This window comes from Mus caroli, chromosome 10 (genome assembly GCF_900094665.2).
Source record: "Mus caroli chromosome 10, CAROLI_EIJ_v1.1, whole genome shotgun sequence".
Classification (NCBI taxonomy): Eukaryota; Metazoa; Chordata; class Mammalia; order Rodentia; family Muridae; genus Mus; species Mus caroli.
Genome location: NC_034579.1, coordinates 75,548,822 through 75,559,460, shown reverse-complemented (window position 1 = coordinate 75,559,460; position 10,639 = coordinate 75,548,822).

Here is a 10,639-nt window from a genome sequence, read left to right as displayed (position 1 = left end):
CTCACTTTGTAGACCAGGCTGGCCTCGAACTCAGAAATCCGCCTGCCTCTGCCTCCCGAGTGCTGGGATTAAAGGCGTGTGCCACCACGCCCGGCTGACAAGTAATTTTTTATAGCATGCAGGGAAGGAGAGAATTATTGTCAAGATGTGTTTAATGCATGAGCTGACATATAAACTAACTTATTGGCTGTGATGTCTAAGGACTCTCCCTCATGCATGACAGGTTAGGAGGTCTGGGATGGACTCTGCTCCAACCTCTTACTATGCACTCTCCGTTTTCAGGCTGGGTCTCACTAAGTTGCCCAGGCTGTCTTTGAACTTGGGATTCTTCTGCCTCAGCCCCTGCAAAAGCCAGGATAACAGGCTTGGGCCATGCAACCTGACTCTGTCAGAACATTCTTGGCTTTGTTTTTTGTTTTTTATTTATTTAATGCATCCCTGCATGCATGTCTATGTGCACCACATGTATGCACTTCCCACAGTGGCCAGAGGGGGTGTTGGGTTCCCTGGAGCTAGAGTCACAGATGGTGCTGTAACCACTGGACCATCACTCCAGTTCCCTCTGTCTGCACCATGCTCTGGCTTAAACACCTGAATGGGAAGGAGCTACCAGTGTCCTTAAAAGAATGAAGAACTAGAGGCTCAGAGAGGGGAGTTGACATGGCCCAAATCACACAGCAGTTGGCACAGGGGCAGATGTAGTCTCCGTTTCATTGTACTGGGCCTGTTTGCAGGGTTGGGCATGATGGCAGGTGACTCTAGGACATTGGCTGGAGTGAGCTGCATTCTGGGAACTAGGATTTGAGCTATTACCCAGAAGGCGCTGGGCACCCTGTGAGGTGCTAGAGAGAGGGGAGTTCTCTGTTAGCCTTGTCCTTTGAATTCTGTGGGTGTCCTGGGCTCTGCCAGTGCTGGCCACTATGCCTGGCTTCCACTCCATGTGAAGAGTGATACATGTCCCCAGGCATCAAGTCCTGTGACATCACTGTCACCCCCAGCTAAAACCTGGGTTCACTGGGCAGAGTGTACCCAGCATGCACCACAGAAAACCAGCTGTGGAAGCAAGTAGGTCAGGAGGTCAGAGCCATCACCCAAAACAGTTTGTCTCAGGCTAGCCTGGACTACATGAGACCCTCCCAAAAGAACCACACCTAAAAATCCCAGAATGGGGGCTGTCAACCTGCCACTCAAAACAGAACAGTTTGCGGCCTGGACTGTGGGAGTCCAGCCTCCCCTGACACCCACATACTCAGTCCCCAGCTTTGGGTCCTCGGGGCCACTCACTGTGATGACCTGTCTCAAGTATCCAATAGTAGGATACTCACGTCTCTTCTGGCTGGGATACAAATGACCAACAAGCCACATGGAAGAATACAGGGCTCCATGGTGGATGATGGATAGAGGACCCAGTGTGAGTGACAGGTCAGGGCAAACGGGCAGGCAGCCGCTGGGCTGCGGCAAGGCCTCCCTCTGTGAACAGAGTGAGGTAGAAGTGGGGCTCCTCTGTCCATCAAGTCTAGAGCTTCAGGCCGGCCACCTTGGCCTGACTGAGTTCCCCATTAGCAAGGCAGAGGCTGCCCCAAGGGATCACTTCCAAAAATGGAGTCTTTCCCATTTGCCCCCTCTGTGAGCATTTAGCAAGCAAGTGCTGACTGCCAGGTGGTTCGAGTGAGGGTGTGCAGCCTTCAACCCGAGGAGGCGCTCACCTGTCTTCCCACCCCACCCCTACCCATGCCTCCCTCTCCCTGACACTGCTCTCCCTGTGCACCAGACAGCTGCTCCTCTGCTCCTCCAACAATCCTGCCTCAGGGCCTTTGCACAAAGGCTGTGGGTGGTTTGGGTTTTTGTTTGTTTGTTTTGTTTTGTGGAATCCAGGCAGAGTCAAAACTGGATGTGCGTATAGTCAGTATTTTTAGGACTTTATATACATTTTCTTCCCTTTTTTTTTTTAATTTATTTATTTCATGTATATGAATACACTGTGGCTGTCTTCAGACACACCAGAAGAGGGCGTCGGATCCCATTACAGATGGTTGTGAGCCACCATGTGGTTGCTGGGAATTGAACTCAGGACCTTCGGAAAAGCAGTGCTCTTAACTGGTGAGCCATCTCTCCAGCCCTCATTTTCCTCCTTTTTGAGCGTGGTGGAGTCCATCTTCAGCTACTTAGTGAATGTAAAGCCAGTCTGGGAGAACCGAGTGAGTCCTTCTGCTGAGACTTCAAGGCTGCGGGGAGGTGGGGGGGGAGGCTGGGGGGGGGTTGGTTTTCTCTGAGTGAGCACAGATCCCTGGGGTCCCCAGCACTTTAAACAATAACAACAGCAACAACAACAAAACAACTGACCACACACCATCCCTTCACTGGCTCACCTTGGGGTTTCCAGTCCTCCATCACTTGGCCTTGACCCAGCTCCCAGGCAGTGGTGGCCGTGACCTCTGCCCTCCCCACCTGTTGTAATGTAAATACCATGTCCAGGAAGGTATTAAATTTGCCCATCCTGCCTTCATTCCTTTCATCTCCAAAACCTCAGCCAAGGACCAACACTCAAAATGCTTGGTTTTATTTTGTTATTATTATTTTTTTTCTTTTTGAGACAGGGTCTGTGTAGCCCAGGCTGGCCCCTAACTTCTTTTGTAGCTGAGGCTGACTTTGAACATCTGAGGCCCTTGCCTCCATACCTGGTTTATGCAGCACTGGGGGTGGAGTCTGGTATCCTCCTGGGTATGTGGGGCAGCAGAGGCTGACAGGAGCCTGTGGACTGGCTGAGGGGACTGGAATCCCTACCCCACTAGATCCCGCCCCCCATGTCTTCAGGGACAACGTCTTGTGTTTTTGAGATTTCTCTCTGCTCAGGGCTACCTGACCCACTGGAGGGAGCTGGCACCTCAGATCAGGGAGTCACCTGGGGGTGCTTAAGGGCTTTTAAGGTCTTGCCCAGCCTCCCAGGGGGACTGTCGTTGTATTTCTGAGGTTGAGTGTGTCTCTGGAGACACTTGGGGTTATTTGGGGAACAGAAAGGCCTGGGCTCCCAGATGGTTTTTGTTGGTCTCTGAGGTGCTCAGCAGCCAACACCTAGAGGGAGGCAATGCCCATCTCTAGGCCTCTGTTTGGGCCTATGGGAGGCAGAGAATCACAGAGGCAGAGGCAGAAGAATCAGGAACTCAGGGGCATCCTTTGCTCCCTAATTGAGCTTGGAGCCAGCCTGAACAACACAAGACCTGTTTCAAAAACCCAAAACTTTGTGGCTGGAAAGTTTGCTGAGTGGGTAGAGGGCTTATCGTGGGCCTACAAGGACCCAGGTTCAGAGTGACAAATGGCTGGGCTTGTGGCCCAGATGATGTTTCAGGTGGCAGGAGGGACGGCAAGGGAAGCCCTGGGGAGCCCTGGGGAGCCCTGGGGAGCCCCGGGGAGCCCTGGCTGGCTCGGCCTCACTGCTGTACTCTAGGCCCAGAAAAAAAGGGAGGGAGCTGGAAGGAATGCTCAGTGGCTACAGCACTGGATACTCCCACAGAGGACGGCAGAGTTCGCAGCACTCACATGGGGTTCACAATTGTCTGTAACAACAGCTCCAGAGGACACTACACCCCCTTCTGGCCACTGTGGGCACTGCATGCACAGCATGTACAAACATGCAGGCAGATAAACACAAATAAAATAAAAATAAATAAATCTTCAACATAAAAGAATTTAAAACCTTAAACAAACAAAAACCAAAATATCTTAGAGACCACAGTGCATCATTTTTTGTGGTTGTTTTGGTTTGGATTGGTTTGGTTTTTTTTTTTTTTGGGGGGGGGGGAGACAGGGTTTCTCTGGCTGTCCTAGAATTCACTCTGTAGACCAGGCTGGCCTCGAACTCAGAAACCCACCTGCCTCTGCCTCCCAAGTGCTGGGATTAAAGGCATGCACCACCACTGTCTGGCTTTGATTTGTTTTTTGAGACAGGGTTTTCCTGTGAAGCCCTGGCTCCTGGAGCTCAATCTGTAGACCAGGCTGGCCTTGAATTTACAGAGATGCCACTGCCCCTGCCTCCTGAGTGCTGGGATTAAAGGCCTGTGCCATCATACTCTGCATTCAAAACACAGGCATTTAGACAGGGAAGGAACATCTTGAGCTGACTGCCAGTGAGGACAGAGAGGGGGCTTCCCCAGACCCCACATCTAGTGTCAGCCAACCCGGGGGAATTTGGACTATACTTCCTTTGCAACAGTAGGCTCAGCACGATGAGGTCTATAATTTAAAGTTGAGAATTTTCTCAGTAAGCAGCTTTGGCTGACAAAAGGCGGTCTGAGGGGCTCAGAGAGGTCAACACAGTGCTCTAAAGGCATACAGCTTCCTGGGAAAAGTGACGTTCAACCTGGATCCTGGCCTAGGAGAGCCAATCGCAAGGTGAACTGGTATCTCCAAGTGCTGGCACTGGCTTGCTCACGTCCTGCTGGGATGTTTGATGGCCATACTGTGTGCCATTAGACTTAAGGGTGTGTGCTGGGAAGGCAGGGATTCGAACTATGGTCCTCAGGTTTGCCCAGCACACATTTCCCCAGCTCATGGCTCTGTGGTCTTGAGAACTGCAGTGAGCCATGTTATTGTTGCCGAGTGTTTTGGGAGCCAGTGGCTTCTGAAGAGGACTGCTCACCTGTGATGGCCATGTCACCCACTTCCCATAATCCTTCTTGTGCGTCTACCCACACCGCATCACTTCTCTTTTTGAGTTAATCTTGAAAGCACACAGCTCCGTCCCTTTGTATCTTTTTCTATGAAATGGGTGTTAGGCCCAAGTTAAAGACTCAGAAACTTGAGTTTTTAATTTGCAAAGAACCCAGAACCAGCCAGTTCTCCACATACATTAATTCCTAAAACAGGGCCAGACCTGGAGCCACAGAGGCCATCCCTAGAGACCTTTATGCTCAGCACCCAGGACCCACACAGGGACTGAGCTGGTCCTGTAGTGACGTCTCCCCTGGGACTCAGGTGAAATCCCAGTTCCAGGATTCCGAGCCCCGTGGCCAGGGCCACACCCAATTTTTTTAACATCAAAATTGATAAAATGCCGGATAGTCACAGAAGGCAAAGTTTCTAGTACGAGCCACACGGGGGCGGCAGCTTCCCAGATTTGACTGTCGCCCCTCCCCCAAACCCCACCTGTAGAAGGCCTGGCGGGTACTGATGTCATTTCCAGGCTTGGTGAGCGCGGGCTCCCTCAGGGTGCTTCAGACTGACGCAGCATGGCCTAGAAGGCAAGTCCAGGGGGTCCTCCAGGGTGATGCAGACACTGGGCTAGGTTGTCCCTAGTGGTATATCTTGGGTTCTGCAGGGTGTTGAGCTAACTAAGCCCAGGCTTCCACCCATTTCATGCCAGGAGCTCTCCCAGTGGGACAGCTATGTTGTGGTGTCTTCACTGGGGGTTGAGCCAATCCTCTCCCCACCATACCCCAGCCCCTCACTGGGGGATTCTAGGCGGAGCGCTACTCTGACCACGCCCCCAGCCCCTCACTGGGGAATTCTAGGCCTTGAATTTATTCCAAGCAGTACAGGTGGGAGCTACAGGGCAAGCTGTATGACAGACTTGAGGCAGGTCTTGTTCTTACTGGAAGCCTGGTGATTCTGGGCTGGAGTGGAAGGAAAGATTGGGCCTAGATGAATTCATGGGAAGGTAGATTAAATATCTCACAGAATAACACTGAAGACAGGTACTTAGAAGAAGAAACATTTGAGTTAAAGTTTTTGAAGCAAGTATGTGAGTTTGTAGGCTGGTGAGATGGCTCAGTGGTTAAGAACACTGACTGCTCTTCCGAAGGTCCTGAGTTCAAATCCCAGCGACTACATGGTGGCTCACAACCATTCGTGATGAGGTCTGACGTCCTCTTCTGGTGTGTCTGAAGACAGCTACAGTGTGCTTACATATAATAATAAATAAATCTTTTTTAAAAATTGCTGTTAGGGTAGCCTGTCTAAGGAGGCAACCCATGAAGGAGCTAGATGGGTCACCGACTGGCCACCTCCAGTTACCTTGCCCAAAGCCGGAAGCTGGGGACATGCAGTGTGTGGGTTTACTGTCCTTGTCCTGTAGGAAGTCAGGTTGGGTCAGGTCTCAAAGGAAGCTGAGAGAAAAAAAGGAGAAGCTGTCCTTGGAGGGTGGATGCCTTGAAGCTCTTGGAGGCAGGAAATGGAGGCGCTGAGGCTGGCCTCTCTATTTGAGTTGATATTCCAATAGCATGGAGTTAGGAGAACAAAAAGAGAAAGCTGAGATTTGAACCAGGAACTGGGTGATCCGCTCCATCAGGCTAGCCGCTCTGCCATAGCTGGCCTTTCCACAGCGGCCACCAGAGGGCGCCATAGGCGTCAGCATCCTCCTAGACCACCTTTGTCCCGGTCAAAGCCCAGTCCCTGATGCCCTCCTCCCTGCCGCTCTCCCTCCTCCCCTGTGCAGCCACAGGAGCCCTCAGGGTGCTCAGCACAGGCTTGTCCTGACCCAGGGCCTTTGCCCAGGCTGTGAGCTCTTGCCTGAGACAATCTTGTAGACAATCTACCAGAAAGGCCCTCACTTCCTCAAACTCGCTGTTACTCTCTTGCCTCAGCCTGGGACCACCTGATTTACTGGTGTATTTTTAAAAGTATAATTCAAAAGTGAAATTCGCATTGCAGACTGTGACGTCAGTGCCCTTGGTTGTACTTCAGATTGTTCAGCTAGCTGATATAGAACATCCCATCTTCAGCCAGTTCCATCGTGTCTTCCAAGGTCCCTCCATGCCATGGGGTGTCACAGCCTTGCTCCCATTCACTCCAGTGGGTGAGGGACCGTACCACTTCCCCATCCATCACCATAAACACTGGCTGTTCCCACTTGGGGTTTACGAACGAAGCTGTAACTGATCACAGAGGAGTTTTGTCTCTGCCACTATCAGAGTTCCTGAGACAGGGTCTCATGTAGTTCATGTTAGCTCAGGCTAACCCCAAACTTACCATGTAGCTGATGATGACATTGGTTTACTGGCCTGCCTCCTAGTGAGTAGTGTACTCACAGCTGGTTCATATGCACTGGGATGGACCCCGGAACCTCGACAGCCATCCCCCCCACCTTCGCGATGTAGCCTCTGCCCCTTCCTGTGGTGTTAGTGGCATCAGGCTGGTGTGAATCTCCTGCTGACGGCACTGCTGACTGACACTGTAATCACCCTTCGTGCTCCTGATGTACACAGGTGCACAAAGCTCAGAGAGCCATAGCCAGACATGTGGCTCAAGGTGGTCATCTCAACACTTGGGAGGCAGAGGCAGGAAAATCACTGTGAGTTCCAGACCAGCCTGGGCTGTATAGTGAGATCTTGTCTTAAGATTAAAAAAAAAAAAAAAAAAAGGAAAAAAAATGTAAAAGTAAAGGAGAGAACTAAAGATGTTTTAATTCTGGCAGGACGGGGAAAGCCTGCCCTCCGGGACTCCTAGGTGATAATTCCACATGTCAAAGGTGGCTGAGGTCGAGGACAGCTCTTCAGGGCTGGGCACAGGTTGCGGGGGGGGGGGGTCCTCTCCAGGCTGTGTGAAGGTCTTGGGTTTCCCCACCCAGTACATTCTTGAGGACTTTCCAAGGCCTCTGTAGTATCCGTACCTTTGTCCAGGCTCTGAAACGGGGAGTGGCCTTGTCCCCAGCCCAATATGGACCCATAAACCTTCCATCCCTGGGGTTCACAGGCCAAGGCTGAGAAAGAAGGGAGCGGCTAGGCGGCTGCAGGGTGTGGCAGCCAGACTTTGTCTCCAGGGCCTAGGTCTCTAGGTGGGGGTGTACTCTCAGGCCACTGCCTCTGCTCAGACCTCAGTTTCCCTCTGGTGTTGGTGATAACCCCCAGTGCTCTTTATTTTGAAACTCAGGCTCACTAACACCACAGGGTAACTTCTAATTTCTCCTGCTCTGCTCAAACTTGTAATCCTCTTTTCTCGGGCTCCCAGTTGCTGGGATGATAGGCTTGCACCATAGGGCTAAGCTTTTTGGGTTATTTTTTTTCTTTTTCTTTCTTTCTTTCTTTCTTTCTTTCTTTCTTTCTTTCTTTCTTTCTTTCCTCTTTCCTCTTTCCTCTTTCCTCTTTCCTCTTTCCTCTTTCCTCTTTCCTCTTTCCTCTTTCCTCTTTCCTCTTTCCTCTTTCCTCTTTCCTCTCTCTCTCTCTCTCTCTCTCTCTCTCTCTCTCTCTTTTCCACAGGCAGGGTCTCACTATGACTGCCCTGGAACGCACTAGCTTAGGCTATTCTTGAACTCAGAGACTTACCTGTCTCAGCTTCCCAAGCTGAGCTACCAGGTGTCATCACTGAGGGCCACACAGATGTCTGTGGCACTAGCTGACATTGGAGACCACATGGAAGTCCGTGTTCCGTACTCCCGACTGCAAAGGCTACTTTTGTAGTGCCGGTGCACAGTTGAGGGGAAGGGACATGGAAGGCTTCTAGACAACCCCTGCTCCCCATCCTACCCCCAAAAGTAACACCCTAGACAGACAGCCATTCAACAGATCTCTTAAGAATTGTTAAGGATGCCGGGTAGCCGGGCAGTGGTGGTGCACGCCTTTAATCCCAGCACTTGGGAGGCAGAGGCAGGCGGATTTCTGAGTTTGAGGCCAGCCTGGTCTACAGAGTGCGTTCCAAGACAGAGAAACCCTGTCTCAAAAAACCAAAAAAAAAAAAAAAAAAAGAGAGAGAGAGAGAAAGAGAAAGAATTGTTAAGGATGCATTCAGCGAGTGAGTCTGGGCAGGATACAGGTTGGGAAGGACTCAGTTTCCCTAAGGGCTGGCCCCAGGGAATGTGACCATGCTCCGGTGCACATTATACAGGCAACACAAACTGGACTTGTGGGTTTTTAAATTTTTCTTTTTTTGGGGGGGGTCACAAGGTTGGGGGTAGACTTGGGAGGGTTGGGAAGTGAGTATGATCAGGGTTCGTGATATGAGATCCCCAAATAATAATAATAAGAAAAATTATGTTGGAGAAGAAAAAAAGAGACCTGAGCCACCATGGGTGTCACCGTCATAGAGAACAAGAGTTAATCTGGGTCAGTTCGGAGCACAGGAATCACCAACCCCAAACTGGGTGAGGCAGGAGGAAGCTGCAGTCCGGGCCAGTCTGGTTTACAGAGCCTCAGTCTGTCCTTCCTCGGTGGTACCTGCACATGGCCTTGGGTGTGCTCACCCCCGTGGAGGCCACACTGGCCATTGGGTATCCTCCACTATGGCCCTCTGCCTCTTTGCCCTGCGCCAGTCTGCTAGGCCATGAGTACCTGGATTTACCTGTCTCCACCTCAGTGTGGGGATGAGGTGGGGTCACCGATGTGCACAGCCACAGTGGGTGTTGTATTTGAACTCAGGTCCTCATGCTTGCCTAGAAAGTCCTCTTAGGAGCTGAGTACTCCCCTTAGCTCCTGGGACTCCTCCCTGCTGCCCTTTTGACAGGGTTTCTCTGTGTGCCCCTCGATGTCCTGAAACTCACTCTGTAGACCAGACCACCTTGAAACTCACAAGAGATCCAATTGCCTCTGCCTCCAAGGTGCTGGAAGTAAAGGCCTGCACCACGGCCTGGCTGCTTGGAATCCCTTTTTGCCGACAATTTACCAGGTGATGATCCCTAACCCATGAACCCAAACAGAGCAGTTCACAGGGGCTGGAGGGTAGGATGGCCCAGTGGTACCGTACTCGCTGTTCCTGCAGAGGACCCAGGTTTGGTACCCAGTATCCATGTGGGGGTTCACAGCCACCTGTAACTCCAGCTCCAGAGATGTGACACCCTCACAGGCAAGGAAAACATCAGTGCATGTAAAATAAGATTAAATTGTTTTAAGAAAAGGAAACTATGTATGCACACAAAGATAATGTGAACAGGCATGATGGCATATGCCTGTCATTCCAGCACTGGGATGGTCAAGGCTCAAGGGGTTGCACCTATGAGCTACAAGAGGAACTTTGACCACATTGGGCCACCCGGGAGCCCCTAGTCTGGGCCATGAACTCCTGGGGTGGGGACAGAGGCCCTGATAGGAGAGTTTCAGGGGAATAATCTCCCCACAACCCCAATCAGCTAGTAAATGAAGACTTTGACCCTCCCCTTGCCGTCTTATCTCAAGGCTGGGTGATCAGGCAGGGACTGGGACAGGAACACATGCAGCACAGGCCTGACTTTCAAGTTCTTTGTAGTCTCTTATTATTGACACATGCCCTGATTGAGCGCTGATTGGGTACGCATGCCTCTTTCTGGAAGGTGGAAAACACTTCTCAGGTTTGTGAGTTAGTTTACACTTAGGGGACTCAGATTGACCCACCAACAGGGAACTTACCTCCCTGGTACATGCTGGGCGGGGGGGCAGCCTGGGTTCCACTCCAGCACATGCAAACCACATGCATGGGCCTTCACATGCACAGCAACAGCCGTAAGTTGGTGCTTGGTATACAGCAGGCAGACTGTTAATAATGCTTATTCTTCACCTGCCAATAAGCCTGGTTGACAGCATATATGTATGTATATATGTATATATATACACACACACAAATACATACATACATATATACACACATATATACACATATATGACATATGTATATATGTATGTATATATATACACACACATATATATATGAAATCAGGCAGCATATCAATAGGAGGTGCTGT